Source organism: Typopeltis vanoorti, chromosome 4, assembly GCF_054136105.1.
Source record: "Typopeltis vanoorti isolate ZY-2024b chromosome 4, IOZ_Tvanoo_1.0, whole genome shotgun sequence".
In the NCBI taxonomy this organism is placed as follows: Eukaryota; Metazoa; Arthropoda; class Arachnida; order Uropygi; family Thelyphonidae; genus Typopeltis; species Typopeltis vanoorti.
The window spans coordinates 35615762-35639204 of record NC_143552.1 but is presented as its reverse complement, the minus strand read 5'-3'; the positions used below and the strand labels follow the sequence as shown (position 1 = coordinate 35639204).

General features: G+C 34.7%; 1 long non-coding RNA gene across 1 annotated transcript in view; it reads left to right on the top strand.

Moving 5' to 3' along the window:
- Positions 1-23443, top strand: part of LOC150107229 (uncharacterized) — a 297998-nt gene that overhangs the window by 119542 nt on the left and 155013 nt on the right. The window contains exon 5 of the long non-coding RNA XR_016548179.1: positions 3912-4002. This is a non-coding gene — a long non-coding RNA (uncharacterized LOC150107229). The remainder of the gene's footprint in view (positions 1-3911; positions 4003-23443) is intronic.

The following is a 23443-nucleotide window of genomic DNA, read 5'->3' as shown; positions in this document are numbered from 1 at the left end:
AGTTGATATTTATCTACGTCAATAAGTGTTATCCCACTACTTGAATGTACATTAAGCGAACAAATATAAGTTAGCAGTAAACATAGAACAGATGGAATTGCAACCACCCCTCTCTCTCTCTCTCTCTCTCTCTCTCTCTCAGTCCATCCTCTGAACTACGTGTTTGGACTAGTGAAACTCCAAAATAGTGCATTTAGGCATGTATGAGATTTCTTAATTAAAGTTTTAAAGCTTTCATCAACGGTATATGTGAGAATATAATTCTTCTCTGTTGTTACAACGCTAGTTTAGCAAGTGTTGTTGAATACAAATGTAAAATAGGCTGTTTGTGCGAGTGGTCACATATAATGATTGTTTTGTAAGCAACTCGGTTTTGTAATTCTGCCTTCGGATGAAAGGGAAAGATTATATTAGGTATCATTCCCATGCATGAGAGGCCACTTTACCTGTAGTAAACAAGTCCCATGCGTTGATTACGCAACAAGAACAAAGAACGACTTACTGTTAATAGTTTTCCCATACGCTAACAGGAATATTATAGTAGATACGGAGTCAAAACGTTCTCTGCATATTCTACAGTAAGCCCAATTTGAATACATACATCGTAATTTTCAAAAGTTGACTTTCATTTTGATAGTTAATATTTGGTCCTTTTTTTTTTACTAAATATAATACATTATATTGTATTTATTGGACGGTGTTTTTGATAAACATATATACATAATCGTCGACAAGTTTCGCCAGCTAGGGTCTGTCTGGCTTTTTCAAGACGATAAAGGTTATACTAACATTAAATGCTAAAAACAAAAGAATACAGTAACGACCTAAAAATCAGTTAAACAAATTGAAGAGCACACGTGACATCAAAAGCATAAAGCGTGGAGACTTAGTCATTGTTATTAAACCGCGTTTTATAATTTTTCGCGTAATTCAGTTTTGCTAAACATAATGAATTTATTAAGTTTTTCCAAATGTCTTTTAATATTATGCCTTGGTTTCTGTTGAAGTTGTTTCCTGTCCGGAGTACCACTGCAGCTTCTTTAAAGATTCTGCATCTGAAATCTTCTTCAATGTATGGCATGGAGCTGTTGTCTCAATCCATGGAATGGTTTGAAATTGAGAAATGATGTGCTAATCCTGAGGTGTCTGTTCTGTTATTATTTACATCTCCGACATGTTCTTTCTTTCGGATAAAATTATAAAACGCGGTTTAATAACAATGACTAAGTCTCCACGCTTTATGCTTTTGATGTCACGCATGCTCTTCAATTTAACTGATTTTTATGTCTTTAATTCATTCTTTTGTTTTTAGCTTTTAATGTTAGTATAACCTTTCTCATCTTGAAAAAGCCAGACAGACCCTAGCTGGCGAAACTTGCCGACGATTATGTATATATGTTTATTAAACTCATGGTCTAATAAATCCTATATAATGTATCATATTTAGTAAGTTGACTTTCAATAAAGTTGAAAAGAAACTAAGGAACTAGTATGGTGTGGGCTTATCTTTGACTTAAACGAAATATGTATGGTTTGAGGAAAGGCTCTGGAGTTTAACAGCAGGTAGCTAGAATTTGGCCTGCAATATATTCACCGTTGCAATAATTGAAACAGACCATCAAAACCGGACGATTCAGATTTCGATTCCGTGCTTTTCCCGAAAGTATTATTCACTGTTTTGTGAATAATACTTAAATATCCACTCACAATTCTTAAATAACCAAGTCAATTCGAGAACCTTCTTCGTCTAAAAAGTGTATCACAATAGATGTTTCATAATGCATAGTATAATATGCAAAATATATAAACTCAAATGGATAGTGTGCTTATATCGATGAGGTCTGTAATCTCAGTATAGGGCACGATAGAAATTGCACCTCCTTCATCGATCCATTAAGCTGCTTTGAGTTATGATAAGAGTAAGTTATATACCGAGTTGCTTAATACTTAAGGTTTTAGTTTCATCTCCAGTGCGAGGAACCACGAGAGCTCAGAGGGACTTGGTCAAGTCATCACCCTTTAAGTTATATGATATGTTGAACTTGGTAGTTCTAACTCTTACTGTTCAGAAGTTCTTAATCGAACAGAGGAAATCAAGGTAAAACTCATAAGACATGAACTTTGTAAATGCCTTCGCTTTCTCTCTCTCTCTCTCTCTGTACAGTCGACATCCACTAAAAACGCAAGATACGATTACCAGACGTTTTAAACAGAATTTATTAGTCTCATAGTAGCAGGTAGAGGTTGAATTTTTCTCCTAGAAATCCATTTTTCATACTTGGAATATATTGAGGTTAGATGTTATTGAAAATGTTCGTTGATCAGGGGAAAAAATGGGTCTGAATCTTGTCTAGGACACGAAAACTTTTTATGAAGGCTTTTCTGGTCTCATCAGAAAGTGAAAGGATTTATAATCTCAAAAAACAGACAAACCAAGAATACATCCAGCTAACAGACGTAGCAGACTACACGGGGGGCAAGCCCCCTATCATAGCATTAATTAGGTTCATAGAAAGCTAAGTTTCTTGATCGTGACAGATTCAGGGGAAGACAAAACAAGCTTCTATCCTCCCGCAAAACATACCAACCGTTAGGTAAACTAATGTATTTGAAAAGTATAATACCATATTCCCACCTCATGATCTTGGCTTCATTCAAGTTTAAACAATTTAGCCCTATTCGTGTCTGCACAACTAACTCAACTCTTTTAACCTTCATGTAATATCCTCTTTTAATCAATCTCATAAAAGATTATATTATGAGATGTAAGTTGAAGAGGTCTTTATCATCTGGAAACCAATAATGCCACAACGTAATGCAATAATGACTAATTATCATTTTCTTCTGGCTGGAAACTGGTGTTTTTCTTTCTGAAAACCTGCCTGCCAGAAGAATATTCAAAATTTGTAGACAATACACTGGACTCGGTGTATGATTGGTCTCAGTATTACTTTTACCAATATCTCAAAACAGCCCCAGTAACAAATTTGTTATTAACAAACTAACAAAAATTATTGAATTCAGCTTCTACGACTTTATAACTCGAGAATAAATATTTCATTGTATTAAACGAACTTTCAAACATAAAATCTTCTTTTATGGTAATTTCAAATGCAAAAATATAAGGCAAAAAAAGACACAACAGTAGACATCACGATATCAATCTCATAAAATGTCATAGAACCCCCATATCTTTTTCACTTTCACACTGTCCATATAAGAACGCACCCGGAAGTATGCCTTATCCAAAACAGAAAATATCAATAAATCCAGGTAAAATGAAGAAGCCATACTTACTCGTAAAAATCATAAGGATATTTCTGTTTACCGAATTGAAGCCAAAAATTGAAAATACTAACCAAATTTTTCGGAGCATTGTCTTTAAAAATGTGATTACATTGAAATAAATCGGATCACATTGACATATTTAAGTTAACCTTGATTTTCCCAAATTTCTTAACTTCTGTCCAACCAGAACGGAGTTCAGTTTCCAAATCCCATATGTGTTGCTTTATGTCTAAGTAAATAGTCGAATTAAACAAAAATTACAATGGCTCAAAAACGTTTGTAAGAATTCGAAACACCAAATTTCAGTAAAATTAGTCCAGCCATAGTTTGAGTTGAGTACGGAGGCGATTGGGCAAAATGAATTCAATGGGTGTTTGCTCACTTTCTGAAATGCATTTGAAAATGGAAAGAAACAATTTTAAAATAGTGACACTTGTTAAAAAATGCAATCAGTTACGTAAATCGAGTGTAATCCCTGTGGTCTACTTCAAAGTCAAATAATTTCTAGCATATTCCATTAAATATATTTTTATTTCGACAATATCTTTCAAGAGAAACAATTACTGAGTATACATTTTTTGTATACTTTGACCCCAGTATTTACTCCTGTTTTTTTCTTACAGGAAATATTTATTGTGCAGTAAAAAGGAAAGAAGCTTCAGATACGCGAAAAGAAATTTTGTTTACTTCTCAACAACGATTTCCTAAGATAAGGTAAGAATTATGCATTTATCACATCAGCAGAATTTAAAATATTACTTAGTTATTCGCTAAATTCTAAGACATTAATCCTTCCAATAACCTGTAAAGATACTGTTACTTGTGTTGGTAAATTGTTAATATTCTAAATTAACTCAAAGTAAACTTAGGTAATTAAAATTTAATATTCATGCTTAAATAATGCTCACTGATAATTGTGAGAGATGTTTAGGAATGTTTATAATACGAAACATCGGATAAAAAAACGCGTATATTTAACAAATTATTTTATATATATAGCTAAACATCTCCAGAATTAATGTCAGTTATTCGAAGTCACAGCTCACTGTTTGAACAAATAGGTCTCTCGAACATACACTTTACCATGTGTGTATTTGAATTTTCATAATCCTGGATCCTTCTTGTGGAAGAGGGGTGGCAGATAAGTCTTCAGCAGATCAAGGTAGTACTTGCAAATTTAATACTAATTTAAATGTCACATGTTGTGTTCACTGAGGATTTTTTGAAATGTGAAAGAACCAGTGAAAATTCTTGTCTGATCTTTAATTTAATGGGTTCAATTTTTACTAATTTATTTCATACAGAATACTTGTCAAATCAATGCATTTTCGAATTCATAAAAAAGTGTAATGCCATGCTTGAGGGTATGATGCGACACATTCAGCAAGTAGCTTCTTGCTTAAATTTCGAATTACTGAGTTTTGCACTTTCCGTGTGTGTGTGTGTGTGTAAACAAGTTAATTCTATTATCGACCATTGTTGAAGTACGATATCTGAGGAACACTAATAAGAACATTAGATATCTTAGTGTAGACTTTATTCTATCGATATACATATAATGCACTTATAATAGGTTAGGTTCACTTTAAAAAATTGATAACGAGGACTTTCCTCTGGACTATAACGTTTTGCACAATTCACTTTTCGTTTAAATAATAGGATTGTAATACAATTCCTACCAAACAGCCTTGTATGTAGGATTATCATAAAATTAGATTTGATTTTCAGATCATAACTGAATAGGTAGGTCTGAAAATGAGATTGTTTTAAGTGACAAACCCTCGAAAGTTTCTAAAACTATAATATATTCTTCTTCTTCGGCACTACAGCCCCATGTAGGACCTTGGCCTCCCATTTTTGGGTTTCATAACTCACGAGGTGGAGTCGTTACCCCCACGCTCAACCATGTGTAATTATCTGTGAAGCGTTGTGTTCTTAAGACCGGTTTGCCTGCTTTGCGGGAGGAAAAACCACAGATGAACTGGGAAGAAAAACCCTGCAGTCCACTACCAAGACCGGCTAACTTGGCTAGGTCTGAGAAAGATCCTTAGCTCCTCACATCAGCTACGGGAATCGAACGCAGAACACTCCTTTCCCAGGCGTATGGTTGTGGAGCGCTTAATCACTCGGCTAACCGCTCTAGAATCACGATACTAAAATATATATTAGTATCGTGATTCCGATCAGGTTTTTCTGTTTTTACTTACTTATATATATATATATATATATATATATATATATATATATATTTTTTTTTTTGTTTTTGTTTTTGTCAGCGCGGTTAGCCTAGTGGCTATGCGCTTCGCAACCATATGCCTGGGGAAGGAGTGTCCTAGGTTCGATTCCCGTCGGTGACGTGAGGAGCTTGAAGGATCTTCCTCAGCCATAGCCAAGTTAGCCAGTCTTGGGCCTAGACAGCAGGGTTTTTCCCCAGTTTATCCTGGGGGTTTTCATCCCGCAAAGCAGGCAAACTGGCCTTGAGAACTCAACACTACAGGCCATAGGATACACCGGGGCATAAGGCTGACCACCTTATCCTGTAAACGGAGTGAGGTCCGATGACCAATGGACCCTCGACACCGCAAGGTAAAAGAGGGTATAAGGAAGATGACATTTATTTTTTTGCATAATCAGGAAATTCACTCTAAAACCAAATGCTGAACTCTTCAAACCACCTCAGGACACCGACCAGCGGGGAGGGGAGGGGAGGTCTCACGCCGGGTCACAAAATTCATCTCCCAACTAAAAATGATCACAAACAACCATGTCATGGTGGAATCGAATCCATAGCCTGTTGGCTAGAGAGTGGACACACTTGCCATTTAACCAACCAGGCAGTCATATTTATTATTTCCAGAACATTTTCCCACTTTGTGCCTTTATGATACCGAAAGAATTTTATTCAGATAACGAGAATTAATTTCCTCTGATTCAATGTGCTAATGCTTTAAATTGGAAAAGACACTTCAGAATGATTCAAGACTTATTAGTTGATTTTCTAGTTCGGGGATGTCATTAATTTTTCGACTGTCTTTTTTTTTTCTTCTCACAAACTCATTGAACTTTTAATATACAATTTTGTGTATAACTTTTAACATTTTTGCGAAAATCCTTAAACTTCACTCATTGCAGTTTTACTTTAGTAAAATTGCAATGTAATATGTCCATTATTCTTACTGAATCTGCAATGAGAACTGATCTTGTTAATTCTAGCTGCAAAAGCTCCAGTTGTCTCGGTATTTCACTATCTGAGTGACTGAATTTCGATCACTGACAAACTTCAAGATAGAAATTGACATTCCCTTTAGCAACAAACACAGCGAAATAATATTTTGTTACCAAATTAAAGATACTGGTAGAGACGACATTACTGATATCATAGGGATCTTTGCATCAGGATCTTTTTTATCCATAGAAAGTGCCGACTTCAGTTATCAGTGACTTTTCTTCCCCTCCAAAATCTCTGCTCCATGTTTGAGTAGTTGAACAGATGATTCTCGCCCAGTTTCGCTCGAGTTTCTTTATTTTGTGTTTCTCTACTAAACTTTTTTTTTCTCTCTCTCACTTTTTTTTTCTTTCTTGCTGTTCTTGCACAATGACTTGTAGGCCTCTTTTCGGAGCGGAGGTGTGCGTGAGTAATAGGCTGGGAATTCCTGACTGGCGGGGAAGAAGCAGAGATTTGCTTTGAATCTAGGCCGCTTTGCTTTCCAGATTTTCTTTTGCTTTACGCCATTATCGTTGTCTGATTTCTTACATTCAGTAACTAGACAAGAAGAATGGTATGCCTTTGTGTGCAAGATACTTTCGTCCTTCAGGTACAAGACTGGATTTGCTAGCTTCCTTCCATTGATATTTGTTTTTCTTCTCTTTTTAGATTATATTCTGAATTTACTTATTTTCGCTTACATGCTAAATTTACGTTCTTCTGAATACTTAGTATTCCCTGAATTATTTACATACTAACAGAATAGCCAATTTTACAATATCTTCACTAAAGCCATTCCAAGATATCCTGAGTATTATACAATCTCTTTATATAATTTAATAACGTCATTCAGGTAACATTTATCAAGATGAACAAGCTCCATATAAAAATTATAAAGAATGAATGATAAAACTTATGATTTTCGAAATAATGACGCTGAACGTTAGTAAGAAAAGAAACCGCAGCTAATATTTAACTAAAAAATGCGTCTTGTGTGTACCACACATCCTAATTTATGTATGTTTCCAGAAAAGAAAATGTAAATAATTAAAAAAATTTTTAAGCATTTAAATTAAATCAATTTCCTTCAAACCTGTTAATTTTTATGCTAATCTAAATGTAAATCATATTTATATAACAGATTCAGATCTATTTGTATGCCATTAAGCATCTCTAAGATTAAGTTATAGCAATTTTGAAATCCAACAAAAAATAATAATAATAACGATTTTTTTATTTTTATTTTGCATTTCACCAAAAGCAAATGAAATGGAACACATCGTGGAAGCAAAACGTTTAATTAGCATTGCGAAACACGGAAGATAAACCTAAGAACGTAATTCCGAGAGAAGCCTCTACAGATTCTTAGTCATGAGAGGTACGCTGAAAGGTTTGAAAACCTATAGCAAATTTTACTATTGCAAGTATGATAAGTTCAATAATCCCATAACTCGGTTCTAAAGACGACAAAAGTTTTCAGTATTTTTTTTCTCTCTCCAACCTCAAAAAGGAGATGCAATTGCCTTCCAGAGGACAATAGAATTTATCCATCATCTGAAGACAAACTGCCATACCGTGTTGTGATTTGAACATAAAGATTCTTGTTGGAGAGAAGAAACTATTGTTCGGCCAACCAGGTCAGAGGTCAGCTTTCGACATAATGCATATTACGTTTTTAAATATTAAATGAAAATAATTATTAGAAGCCTGGCTCGGATAGTTAAAGAACAATAAATTAATAGGCATGGGGTTGGGGATTAAAGGTAATTCACTCTACATGAACTCAAAACCTGATTCAACTTTTTCAGTCAGAACGTTGCTTGAAATGTTTGTGTGGATAGAGATTAAGAATGAAGGATATTTTTAATAGCTGAAAATTGTAGTTCTAAGTTAATACTTAGTAATGGAGGCTATTCCAGAGAATAAAATAAATAGAATGAAAGAAGAGAAGTTGGGTCAGTACGTTTAAAGCTCGATTGTGAATCACTTTTTTTTTTTTTCTTTTCGACTAGCAGCTGATCAAATGTTGTATACGCTATGAGAGAAGTGGAGCAATGATATACGCAAGTTTACGAGACCATGTCCATGAATACATCTCATCTTCTTTTTTACCCTCTTTTACCTTGCGTTGTCGAGGGTTTATTAATCATCGGACCTCAAACCGTTCACAGGATAAGGTGGTCAGCCCTACGCCCCGGTGTTTCCTATGTCCGTAGTGTTGAGTTCTCAAAACCGGTTTGCCTGGTTTGCGGGATGAAAAACCCCCAGGATAAACTGGGGAAAAAACTCTACTTCCCACTCCCAAGACCGGCTAACTTGGCTATAGCTGAGGAAAATCCTTCAGCTCCTCACGTCACCGACGGGAATCGAACCTAGGAGACTCCTTCCCCAGGCAAATGGTTGTGAAGCGCACAGCCACTAGGCTAACCGCGCGAACTCAATGAATACATCTTTGAAGAAAAGCACAAGACAGCAAAAAGACCGTCTGTGTAAATCACTGATCTGAGTCTGTGAAAAAGAAATCTTCGGGTAAATAGGTTGTCTTCTGGATATCACGATTTTAGCGAAGTTACTGGTGCATCATCCCAAATGTGAGAACAGTATTCTAAGCTCTGGTAGATTTGAGAATTTATAAGGTTAGTACAGGCGAGTAGTTGGAGGCTGTATTTGTGCTACAAGAGGCTAGAGGTAAATATCAATTCAGTAAGAGACTTGATCAAAGGTAAACGAAGGTGAAGGATATAATTTTATTATAAGAATCCCACTCCAAGTTAGCGAACCTATAATATATCTTACAGTTTTGGATCCTATTGTGGTATAATGTTTATGAAAGGCTTTAAGTGATAGATGATTGGCATCACCCAGTACCATCACAGTGCTTATTCTGGGTCTGAAGTGGTTTACGATTATCGAACCGTTATGATTTAAGAGAAAAAAAATCCGAAATTATCCCAAAGTGTCATATCTGTGAACACACTTCTAAGCGCTAAAACTAAAGTTTGGCTATAGCAGAAGAATAATTGATAGTCATTATGACTGCCACCAAAGGGATAACGCATTCTGACATCAGTGTTCTCAGGTATCAGCTAACACTTCGATCGAAATAGATGCCGTCTGATTCGTGGCTTCTTATTGCTGACTTCCAACGATCTGTAGACTAGTCACGTTATTTGCTGTCATTGTTTTTAGTTTAACTACCATTCTGTAGAAACCGAGACAGTGCATCTCTATGAACTTTACAAAGTTCGCCTACTGCTGCTGACTTTAATTCCTGTAGATTCCTTGAACTCCTGGTTGGCCATTTTACATCAGACTGCCAAAATGTTTGAATTTTTTTTTTTTTTCGAGCACTCTTTAGTGTCTGGTGTTTTAGTCGAGATTCCTTCCCTCATATTTCCATTACCTGATAATGTTGTCTGTAGTTGATTTTGGAATATCCATTTGTATACCGACGTGACGAATGGATAGGCCACTAATATGGCATCCTATGATAACGCCATTTCGAAGCTGTTTGTATCCGAAATCCCAGGAATTATATAATATCGGTACATTTCCTTCTGAACTAAGCTATATTTACTTCTCCATAGTGTATATAGAGAAAATCAAAACTAATTATAACATTATTTATAACGACTTTTTAGCTAAAATATTTCCATTTATTAATAATTCTGTGAATTGTGTGTGCTTTGCCTAGAAAAAAAAAAAAACAGTAATAAGTGGATATAATACAACGTTGTTTCTGGTATTTGAAGAAGCAGACGTGAGGAGTATTTTACTACGAGTATTTAACATAAAAGAAGGAACATAATAATGCTTCTAAAGATCAGAAAAAGAAAGACGTTTTTAAATATTTCACCAGAAATGTAGTTTACCAATTTTAATAAATTTAAAATACAATGATTGCGACATCGATATATAGGCATATCATCAGGAACATAACTTATACTCTAAGATATCTGGAATATTCTGCGTTTATAAACATTTTTTACTGAGTTATCGCAAAACCTTGTATAACATAATCTATTTAAAAAAAAAAACAGCTACAATATAAACTATTAAAACTTGTATTAAATAATATTTAAAGATCCTGGACAGAAGGATACATTTTTAAAATATTTTACTGGAGAAGATATTTTTCCTTTCTTATTTTTATTTTTTCTATCAGCAATCGAAAATTAATTTATTTACCATTTTTTAAAAAAAATGGTCATCTGTTTTATTTCCATCTTCTAAGTGACTTCTGACTGGATCACTTAATTTTCCTGTGGATCTTTTTATTAAAATTTTAATTTATTGAAAAAGGCTCTGTCTGTCACCGAATTACTAATAATGTTCATTAAAACTATCTTCCATTTAATGTGGTTCTGCTAGTTCGTGGTCTCTAGTTCTCAATCAACTATTCTGAGCTATTTTACTGACCAAGCTATCCTTGAATTGAAACACGTATGGAGAAAAACACTAAACTGATTTGAATTTTGTCTTATATTTCTAGTTTTGGAAATTGGATGAATTCTTTTGATTCCTTAAAAACTTATCAGTCTTTTTCTCCGCCATGCTGTCATTATTCTTTCCATATCTAATTTGTCGCGTTCACTAAAACTGTGCCTAAAAGAGTTGCATTCTTTCACTTATTTGGTGGGAATTATTTGCACTGAGAATACAGTCGATGTTTCTTGTTTTCCTCCCTATTTCATATTTTTTTCTTTCATTATTTTCGTTCCAAAGTGCAGCGGTTAATTTAGTTACTTCTTTATATTGCAAAAGTACATAACATCCGTAAAATAAACGATCTTGGCATTACCGATTTGATATGTGTAATATTAGTTGTTGTTTTTCCCCCCCTTTCGTAACGTGATCCATATTGTTAGTTATAAATGCTTCTATAATTCTCACAACCTGCACTACTCCCTTCCAGGTGGTTTTACCTTTGACAGTATTCTGGATTCTTTAAATTTCCCAAGGATATATGATGACTTAATTGCAAGCAACTTTAGATTTCTTTTCGTCGATTGCTTCTTTAATTTCTTGCTTCCACCAGAATGCTATTTTAATATTTGAAGACAGTCGACCACGTACTTTCCTGAATGAGTATCAATTTCTTCAGATTTTTCTACTTGGTTTAGTTCTAAGATTTAGTTTTGTTTGCACATGGGTTCGCTTTCCCAAAAACATATTTATACATATGAGCTTGAAGACTTTCACGCAGTTTTTTTTTTTTTTCCATTTTGATATCGGCTTACATGCTGCTGTTCATAACTCTATAGCAATAAGTTTCTATTTCAAAAGCATCTGCACTCTTTGTAATAACGTTGGCATAAATGAAACGGAATGAAGCCTATGCGCTACTATGAAGTGGGACCACGAGTGGGTAGCAGTATTGGTTTCTCATTTAAAATTGTCTCCCAATGAAGAAATTATTCAGAACTTTCCATTTTAATCTTCTTAGCAACATAATATAATTTCACTGATGTTTCACATTTAGTACTTGTTTTAATTTTTGTGTGTTGAGGGGAGGCGGCATTCCAATACCTGATTTTTCATTGACAAAAACAGAGGAGATGGATGGGAAGGTGTGTTTAACCCAGCCGAACTACATCAGGCGTTATTTGTCATATCATAGTGTATGTAGTTTTTACCTGATCATTGAATGTAATTCTGTCGGTTAGTTTAACAGTATGTAACACGGATAGGTGCATATTGTTAATATTGAAGTGAGGACTGGATATTGAATCAGAGGCCTCAGTCAGTTATTTGTATTTTCTGTAGACACCGTGATGGTCTCCTCCGAGTTAGTTAACTCGACTAAATCAATTGGTTATTTTTTTAAAAAAATATATTACTATCACAACAAATACAGGTATATCGTTAGCAATACAAGTACATTCAAAAGCCTCTGCAGTATTCTAATATTGGTAACGGAGAGAGAGGATGAACAAAACTGTGAAATATCTCAAAAACTAATAAATGAATCGAAATCTATTACTTCTAAATTTAGGGAGGGAATAACCTGTCAGTTTCAGTAGTGGAGCAGTTAATTTGGAACCACATGCGGATGCGGTTTCAGATTACCGGTATTAGCCTGTTTAATATTTGAAATAATTTCATAAGTGGTAATGTTGAAAATATAATACTGATATTATTAATTCGCCAACATTTCCTGATCTTACTTTCCTTTTTATCCGGTGATGTAAGAATTTACAATGACATGTACTATCCATATTCTACATTATATATCTTTTTCTTAAGAGAATCGTTAAAATATGGATAGTAATGGCAATGTAAATTATGAAATCCTGAATATATGTGAATTTATAATTCTTGAAATCAGGTAATATAGATGTAAGCATTAAGGGCTTATTATTTTAAGGCTTCTGACCTCACTTTTATTTATAGAAAATTCCAGACTACCTAAGAAGAGTTTAGTTAACTTTCAGGACTTAGTAATGTTTTTCTTTCGCATAAAGTATCCGCTTCACTACAATTAACATTCCTATGTTTTACAATTGTATCTATTTTAATCTGGGGATGCTAACTTTCTGTTACGAAATCACGTGGCATCGTTATTTTTGGCATTTCTTTCAAAATGCATTTAGCGAGTTAACAGAACAGTATCCTTCTACAATGTGTTGTAATGATACCAGTTTTTGCTTAATTTTTTTTCTGCAATTAAAAAAAAAAACAGTCCTATGAAAAGAACATCCCTGCTTTAAAATATGCATTGGTCAAATGAGCTATTCGTTGTTCTCTTTTATGCACGAAATATGATGGAATTCATTACCTAGAACTACGAGAGAATCGTAGATCAAAATCGAAACCCAATATGGTAAATCTTGGGTTCTACGATAATGCGTATGTACACATAATACACAACTGGATATTTTCACACAAAATAGGCAAATCTCCCAGAACAATAGATGCAAATACACAGCAGTTACCATTGCCTTATAGCCTTAGACATTATCCCAACTCAACTCTACACAGGTGTCTCATTTATAGTTTTTAATTGCATTGGATCAGTCATTACTGTGACCTTTCTGTCCAACTTCCACTAATCTCGTAATGAAAATGTTCTATATTTTAAGGGTGTGATCTAACTTTGGTGATTTTCTTGAGGTTTGATTATTTCTCCGCTGAGAGATCAGTGTCATCAACAAACTTTAGAGAGTTTATTCTTCTTCCTCCTACTGCTATCACAATATCCCGATTACAATATAACAATTATACAGAAAAGGTCGTCTCATTAAAAAAATATTTTTGTAGGTAATTTGCATGTTTGTCATGTTCTTCAGTATGTGTTGAGATAATCATATTATCGATATAAGAACGCAAAGATCTAGCCTCAAGCATTACCACTAAATCAATATTTGTTTTTGCTTCTAGAGATCCGCTGAAAATTTGGACAGCTGCTCAAAAGTAAGAAGGGTATTATCTTTCAATATATAATATTGTAGACTGAATATGAACGTATCGTGTTTACGCACAAATGTAATTTGCATGATTACATGAATCTTGATTATTCTCAAATTTTTGTACGGTTTTGAATTTTAAATTGCACGGTGATGTAAGTAAAAATTGCATCACTTAAAGTATAAAAAATATACGATTGCTATACAAATGATAATTCAAAACATGAATCCATATTAAAATATTTAGTTAATTTTTAAAAAATTCTAAATTTTTAAATTTATAAATACTTCACCGGGAATATTTTAAGATCAGCGATGTAAAATTATCTTAGGTAGTTTTGAAGTTTGGAGAAAATACATTAATGTATGTAGGTCTTAGAAATCATAATTATTGGGTCAATTTTAATTTTAGCGATAGTTGCTACAAAGGAGTTTAATATAAGATATAAGTAACAGTTTTTTTGTCAATCATTCCTCCTGCATTAACCTCCTACAGATTGCAGTGACGGGGGGTGGCTGTCTGCTGGTGTTTTGTTAGTCTAGCTTACTTCCTGTCAGCCCTATTAACTCTTTCTGCATCTGTCTTCCTTTTTTATTGCTGATTCTCTTCTTCCTCTTCTCATAGTCCATCCTTACTGATTGGTCACATCTGCCTATTTTGATATCTTATTGGACAGATCCGGTTTTTCTTTTACTGCAGCCCATTATTCAATCGGCTAGTACATTAGTTACTCACTATAGTAATAAACAGACACAATACGTGAGCGCATATTTAACGTTCGTCTTCTACCGCTGTCCAAATTTAATATGAACGCCGGTTGTATGCGAGTCCTCTCACGTATCCAGTTAACACGAAACAGTGGAAGCCAGCTCGTTCTCATTTTTGTGTGCTTGAGCTTGTAGCTGTGAAGAAAGGGTTGACTACAGCATTACGTACAAACAGGATCGGAGAGAAACGGCATAGAAAAAAAAAAGAGGAAGTTTGTAGTGAACAATATAGGAGTTGAAAAAAAATGAATTAAGTTGAACTTAAAATGACGTAAAAGGAAATTAAGAGAAATGAAAAGCGAAAAATATTAGAAAGTTTACAAAGTAATTTTTCGAACCTTTTTGATTGTTTAATGGTCAAGTACTTCTAAAGGTAGCACATAAGGAATTCCTATTTAAAAAATAGTTTAATTAATGAATTATACCGTCATCGATTAAAGATATTTCCCCTCTACTTCCAGTTTCCCGGAAGTTTCTACTCATTAAATGCACTGTCGTTTGTGTGTGTGTGTGCTGCATCGAGTTGTCCACTCTATATTCTTAAGCAATACATTAGATAACAAATGTGTTCCCTTTCCGTTTAATGAACATTAATTTATAAAAAAAAAATCCGCCCTTATATATCCCCCCCCCCTCACCTTCTTTGCCGATGTAGCCTAACCGGATTTTAACTCCTATCTTGCAATTTCTTTGTGGGAAACAAAACAACAACTACTGAATTTTAATGGTGTTCAGTGTAAACTTCCTGCGGACGCAGCTGTCATGAGATTGACGGAAGATGGCCAATTAGCGTGAAACTGCGGTTAGCTTAAGACACGCCCTGAACACCCAAAGTAATTATCAGATACCACTAGTTTGTATGTGCATGCAGAGAGGATTCAGTAAAGTGAGACATCTGTCTCTACCGTGCGGCGGAAGAATAGCAGACGATTGGGATAGTTGGGGGGGAAAAAAAAAGAAAAACCGAATGGGATAAGCTTAAACATTTAATGTGTGGGGTGTTAAAGAAAGTTAAGATACGCTTGTCTGTTCATCACTGTGTAATAGTTCTTAGTGAAGCAGGTAAAAATACGGAGAAAAAATGACACACAAACAGCACCGGATAATAGGGGGGGGGGGGACGCTACGCTGCAAAAGGATATAAAGGAAAGGATATAGCCTGATTTTAAATGGGATCACAACACACATGACGCGTGCATCTCATTCTGTTACTAAAACTGGTATGTCATGGTTACTACGATCGTTAATTATTTTAAAACGAAACTTTGTTAATTTTCAGATTACAAACGTTTGCTTTAAAAATATTTCCAACAAGGTGCTCGTGATAGCGTGACACAAGTTTTGAAATAGCGATTCAGTTTACTGAGTCGTTGAATTTTTCGCATTGCTCCATCAGAAATTATAAGATCTATATTTATCATTTTACTTATTTAATAAAAATTAACACTGATCTGAAACTTAAATGAAAAACAAAACATCGATTTTGCTATAAACTTAAAGGCTGTTTGCCAGAGTGATTAAAATACTCAATCAACAAGTTGCAGGTTCGAATCCTGAGTAGAAATGGACGTTTGTGATTGTCTTTAGATGGCGATGAATTTCATTGTCCGATGTGAGATCACCATCCTGCTTAATGGAGGCCTGAAGTGCCGTAAAAGTTTCATGTTTGGTCTCTAGAACAGTTTCCCGATTATGTAAAGAAACTAAAATATAAAAATAAAATTCATGATGTGCTGATTTGTAACTCGTTCATAAGCAAGCATTTACTTTGTGATATCTATATGCTGTATCTGTGTGTGTGTATACACACACACATACTGTTTCATTGACTTGGTTTCTTCGTGAAAATTTTACTTGACTCCAACCTATGAGAAGTATTACATTAATACCGCCAATACACCTCATAATCACTGCTCCTGCTTACTTTGCTAGGTTGGGCCTGTAGGGTGTCTGACTCTAGCAGCTCGTGGAGGGGAGACACTGTCTAGCAAAAGTTTGGTTTAGTCTGGGCACGTCCTTTGTGGGAGTCTTATCCATAAGCTCCTCATTCCTCTTCTTGTTCTATAAATTGTCTAATACTCTCCTACCGTGAAAAACGACAAATTGTTACTATCACCGCGGTTTAAAAAAAAAAAAAAAAAACCTAACAAAAGATTTTTAAAAAAAATCAACGTCCTAAAAAATATACCACGACACCCAACGAAACAAAATTCCTTGTAAAAAGTTCACATTGATCTTACTATTATCCAGTCTCTCTCAATATTAACATCAGAAGGCGCACGCACCAATACTTCAACTGTCAGTTGAGGGCATCCTTTACAACTACAGCTCACGTCAACTTTCACATTACCACAGTCTTCCAGCAAGCTAGGTTCTCACCGAAGGAGGTTGCATATCACTCACATGAGCTTTCTTGAATTCATTCACACTGTCTGCACTCGCTACTTCCAATCGCGCACTGCTCCTAGAGAGAGAAAAATCTAGCTCTCATCCCCATTTCTGACTGCATTCATTCACAGCTTTCATTGATGTCCTCTGTCCTCCATAAAATAAAAAAAATTCATCTGTTGCTATTTCGGAAGTTTGCATATTTTTATATTATCCCTCATTCACCTGTTTGTTATTTTCTGCAGTCCGCAGATCCTCAGTTTGTCCTTATAAATCTATATTCCACAGTTCCGATATCATCTTTAACTCTTTTACATTCTCTACCAGAATTACCACCCACAGTAGTCCAGTATCTAGGCTTTTGTTAAAAAGAAAAAAGAAAAACGACATTACATGTTCGTTTCACTATTATAGTTCTTTGAGAGTTGCATCTGCAATCTGTGCTATATGGTCCTGAACTTCAGCTTGCTATCTACTAAAACTCAAAGATCCACAAGCCTGATAAGGTATCCGTATATACGGATAGCTTTGGTGTCTTTTAATTGGTACAAGCTAAGGCAACTCCAATGCAGAGGATTGTATTCTCATAAGCTTTCTAGTCAAAAATTTGAAACCTTCAGTTTCTACATATATTCAACTTTGAAATAAGGTGATCTTTAATATCCCCTATTTCTCGATAATTTTCTTCGCGGAAATGAAGCCGTATGGTGTTATTGATAATCTTAATTTTCGTCATAAATAAATCATCCATGACACCTTCAGTAATAAGGAAGGAATATCGCACTTTAGTCAGATTCCATGCCAAACGGTACAGACCTAGAATCACCTTTATAAAACTGCTTTGACTCAGGAATTTCTTGCTTCACATTGTCGACATCATTTGTTTCCTTCTCATCTCTTCTAATTCTGATTATTATGCTTATCTTTTTTTAATTATATCTAAAGTATTGGTCACATGCAGTCTAGTTATGCAAACAATGTGCTAACCTTCCTTGGAGATTTCAACGTCCATAATTCAAACGATCTGTCCTCTGACTTCACCTATCAAGCTGGAAAACAAGATGAACCGTTTGCTGTCAGTAATGATGTAACACATCTTTCGCCTACTTCCCTGAAACTTGGTAATACTCACTCTAAAAATCCTTGACCTTCTCTCAACCTTCCTCTGCATACACAGTATATGTTAGTGCTCTTCTTATAAACTAACTATAATTTTGCCCATGTTTAATTTTCTACAGAAACATGAACAATACCATGTTTTTCAACACCAATCTCTGCATTGTATCATATGTCACTATGAAGGTACTAATTTGGATGACCATCAGGATTTTTGCATAACCTCTTTACATGGCTGATTATTTTCTTCCACTTTATAGATCCAAACACGTTCTCCTATCAGAAAAGCAAACCTCTCTGTAATGAGTGCTTTTATTCTCTCCACTCCAAACCAAGACCCCCAACCTCTATCCAAGCACTTCTTCATCAGACGCGCCAAAGCAGTTGGAGAAAAATTCCGCATACATTTTCAGTGGCGCAAGTTAATCTCAGCTTGGCTTGCAAAATTCATCAACAAATCCAAAGAATTTATTAAGCGCATTACCTTCTGAAATTATAATTTAGCTTTCTGTTCCCTCTGCTGGACTACTGGGCACAACTTCCGTCCTTCCATATTTCTACCGCTCACATCCTGATAGTGTAATGGTAACATATAAAGATAAGGTAGAATTTTGTCATCAATCTTTTTCTCCAAATATTGTTTAAATGATCACGTCAAATCTCCACCCACTATTCCCATAACTATCCAATATTATGCCTCCTCAGTTTTACCAGAAGAACATCAGAATTACTCAATCTGGATACTAATAAATCCCCCAGTCCAGATAGTATTCCTATAGTGATATAGTGTAAACGCCTTTACACACAGTATGAACTTGTCAACTGCCCAGCAGTATGGAAACAAGTTTTTATCCAGAATGTTTCTAAAACTGGGTGATAAGTCAACATCACGCTATTTACCTGTTGCTCATATTTCAACACTTAAATAACAGAAAAGACCATAAATGGCTAGTAACTTCACCCTCAGATATCCACAATTAACAATCACCAATAAAAATTCTGCCGCTTTGTTTCCATGATCAGTATAGCTAACATTATCCTTCTTTTACATAAGTCGTGGAAACGTTTGGAGAATCTGATGTAGTCAAAACTCTTGATATTTTCAAGGAATTTGACAAATCGGCATCACAGCATTCTTACCAAGCGACCATCTTATGATTCTACTATCCGTTGTGAGGAGATTGTCAGCTTCCTCTCTGGTTGTTCATTGCGGGTCATGATTTCCCTTCATTAGATTTTTCTATTAGTGGATGAGTATCCCAAGGTTCTGCGCTTTCTCCTACACTTATGCATCACTGATCTCACTAACGTTCAGTGCTATATCATATCGTTGCTGATGTTACAGTACACGCCTTTCCTCTTTTTCCTTCACAAAATCTTGTAATTCTCAAATGAATTATGCTTCAAGATCTTCTATAACCAATATCTTAAACACTGATATCTTCGTCATTCTCAAGTGGGATTACGATAATCTACCGAACTTTAAGCTACCATAAACTCGCAGATTTCCTGGAAGAGACCATATTTTACTCTCCCTCACTTTGATATTCCATTCGCCTGCTAAGATCAGTTTACTTTCGCATCTAACTAACACAAACATTACGTCCATAGCATCTCGCCTTCAAAATTCTTGGTATTCTAAAAAATTTTCCATTCGAAGCATATTTTGGAATGGCACACCAAACATCCCCCACCCCACCATCAGAATGCTTCATTTTATCCAGAAGGGACTATTCGCTTAATAGAGGACCTTCCTCCCTCTCTCTTTCACTCGCTCACAGTGACTTCCTCCATTCCCTTTCTTATAGACGCTCTGTTTCCGTATTGTCTTTTCTATAGATATTTCAATGGGTACCTCTCCACTGAACCGACCCACCACCATTTATCCGTGTTTCTCTAATTATATATGAACATGGCAAGCTGGTCTGCATCTATACACGGATCACTAAAATTTTATCAAACTAACTTTGTAATTCTTTTGTATATCATTCCGTTTTTCTATATTCTTGGGAACAATCTTTCCAGACCGTTTTCTCCCAGTTTAACCCAACAGAATTTTTTTCATCATATAGGTCCTGAAACCTCCCGTATATGATTAATATAAAATAAATCAATGTTCAAAAAAAAATTAAAAATGTGATCGAGGTCGAGAAGAAAAAGTAATAAAAAATGGAAAACTCTTTGAATAAATAGCCAGTAATTTTGAAAAACTGACTTATTACGTAAATTTGATACAAAAAATACCGAGTGTCAGTTCCAAAAGCATCAGCTAAATGGAGAACACAAAAGTAGGGTGAGAGCCTAATGATGGTGTATTGTGATCCACAACACAATAAAAATAGTTTGATTTGCACATTCTTGATAAAATTGCGCATGATATCCAATTTCCTTCTTATGCAGGATAGTTAGCAGGATTCATCTGTCTATAAAAAAATGGTTTGGCTAATGCGGTTTTGAGTCTACCGGATGACAAATTAAACAAAGTCTTTCTTTAAAATTATTTTCAGGTTTAAGAAAGAATAGAACTATTGAAAAAAAAATCAGTGCGATTTTATTCCCTTTATTAGATAAAAGAAAAAAATTAATAATAGTTCTATGCATTTTAAATTCGGCTTGTTCCAGATGATATTTGCAAACATCTGTAATGACCGAAACTTGGCTTCAATGCTCGTGAAGCCACAGTTACACTGTATGAATTTCATCACACTTATTAAATTTATATTATATTTTGCGTGCTTTCACCTTTCGGAACCTTTTTTGATAATTTTTGAATTTCATGGATTTTAACAATTCTTTTGGATCTCCATTTTGGTTTTTATTTTCTTATAATGAACTGAGATCTTCAGAAGTGGAAGATTGTGATGGGAGTTATTCTGACAACTGCTCGTCTGCTTTCACTGATTTTTTTACTACTGCGTTAACTAAAAATACGCAAATGTTTCGTCTTGGAATTTAAATATTTTGCTTCATATGAAACACTGTATCCTGAATATGGAAATATATTTACCCATTTCAATAATTTATCCTCCAGTAAGATTTCCATTACGTTTCTGATATGATCATATCTATTAAATGATGCTACATTGATGGAGGTACGTAGGATCACTTAGATATTCAATAACTGACAAATAAAATAAACCAATATCTCTTTATAATGCTTTAGTTCTCTTTAGTGCTATTGCAGTAACAGGGGAGACAAGACTGTCTATGTTGAAGGAGGTTCCGTAGAGAATGAAACTTGGGCGAGGTTATAGTCTGGGTCATCAAGAAAAGAGCTGACAACTACAGTACATTTGTCAAGAAAAATGGTGCTCAGATTTCGTTGGGTTTTTTAGGATATGAAAACGTGGTGGGAAAAAATTCCGAGGAAAAGAAATTCAATCCATCCATATAGAAATGTTTTTCGATCGGAATAAAACAGGTAATATAATTGAAATAAGTTATTACTAAAGTGTTTTATAGACAAATGCAGAACATTTTCGATATATAACAGGAAAGGGACACTCCTGAGTAATATGAGTAAGAAAATAGTTAGCAACAAAGATGTATGAAGAGGATATTTACTTAGTGATAAATAGATTGTTCAAGGTATCTGAATACAATGCTAGTGAATGGGTTTAAGAAGAGTGCGACAGAAGATCGTCAGAAAGGTTTTTCAAGGCAACCACGTTTTTTTGGTTGCAGCAATTTCTCTCTTTCTCTCACACACACCTTCTCTTTCCCTTCCTTATTCATTCTGTAGCTAATTTTCAAAATGCCTTAAAAACATTAAGCACAAACAAATAACTTTAGATTTATAATTTCCCTGGTTTGCTGTGCATTATTTACAAAATTCTTTCAAAAAGTCACCTCTGTAAAAATCTGACGAATATGTCAAATTATAATTTGCTTTATTAAACGCTGATATGTTTAGCTTATACTCTGTATATATATGAAAATATACTGGAACTACGCTATTAACTAGAAGAATACAAAATGAATGATATTCTGCTGCTGTTAAACTCATTTGTGATTGGCAAACATTGGTCACTAACGAACCAATTTCAAACTGGATTACTGACAAATTGCTCCAGGATTATTGGGAGACAAACTGAGGGCAGAATGATCAGAAAAGAGATGGAGATAGCAGAGGTCGAAGTAACGACTACTCTTCAGTGGTGTGTGATGAGGTAAGGATGGAGTATTTAAGCGCTCTAGAATAGATATTACCATAACAGAGAGAACTCTGAGATACCAAAGAGCACGGTGATGCCTGACATTAAGTTATATAGAGGTAATTGCATTTAATATGCTAAAGACATTCCAGATAGTAATAAACAGCAACCAGATTTCTTGTAGGCAATTCATAAAGATACTTTCATGGCAATAAGTAAATTTACTAAGGTTCGCATTAATTCATGATTTTGACTGGTGGGTGTACCTTCTGCTTGGTTTATTATAAAGGAAATAAAACTTTGTTTATGATAGCAGTCATGTTACTCGTACACGATATGCACATACAAATAATTTTAAAGTGTTTTTATCTAATGCAGCGCTTTACTTTAGTTTATTTTCAGTATTCTCTTAAATGTACAGAGTACCCAAAATATAACTTTAGTGACATTGCTGTATTAATACTTGATACGATTAAAACAATGTACTCATACCGAACAAAATGAAACAAAGTATCTTTATGAAACAGTAGTATCCGTCATTCTACATGAGATTCCTCCAAAAAAAATCGTAAAATCAGTTGCCAAAATGCTTCAAGTGATTTTCATCCCCCTTTAATGCATAAAGGGTGATGATTTAAGTCGTCGAAGTTCCATGATAAAGGAAATGTGTTTGATTCACTTTCTCATAAATCTTTGGTTGGTTCGAGATCTGATTGAGATTACTGATCAGATTATGAAGCATGGTTACTTCATCTCCTTAGGAACAATTCCATAACGATCTCTGTCTTATGACACGATACAATATCCCAATAAAAGCAACCTTTACCAAATGGGTAAACTGTGATGGCGAAGGGATACCTAGTCAGCAATGTTGTTCTTGTGGGCATTGGAATTCAGATAAGTCAACCACCTATAACAGACGCCTAGAATATCTAAGAAGAAAACTCATCTCGCACCAGCCTACAGTGTTACAAGAAAAGTATATTGATTCGTGTTGGGTATAACTGATTTTCGTTGTCAAATTTTATTTACTTCTGTATCGTTTAATTCCGGTGTTTTGTCCTCGCTTTACCTTAGCGGCTTCTTTATACCTGAGCAGAGTAGAACCCAATAAGGTC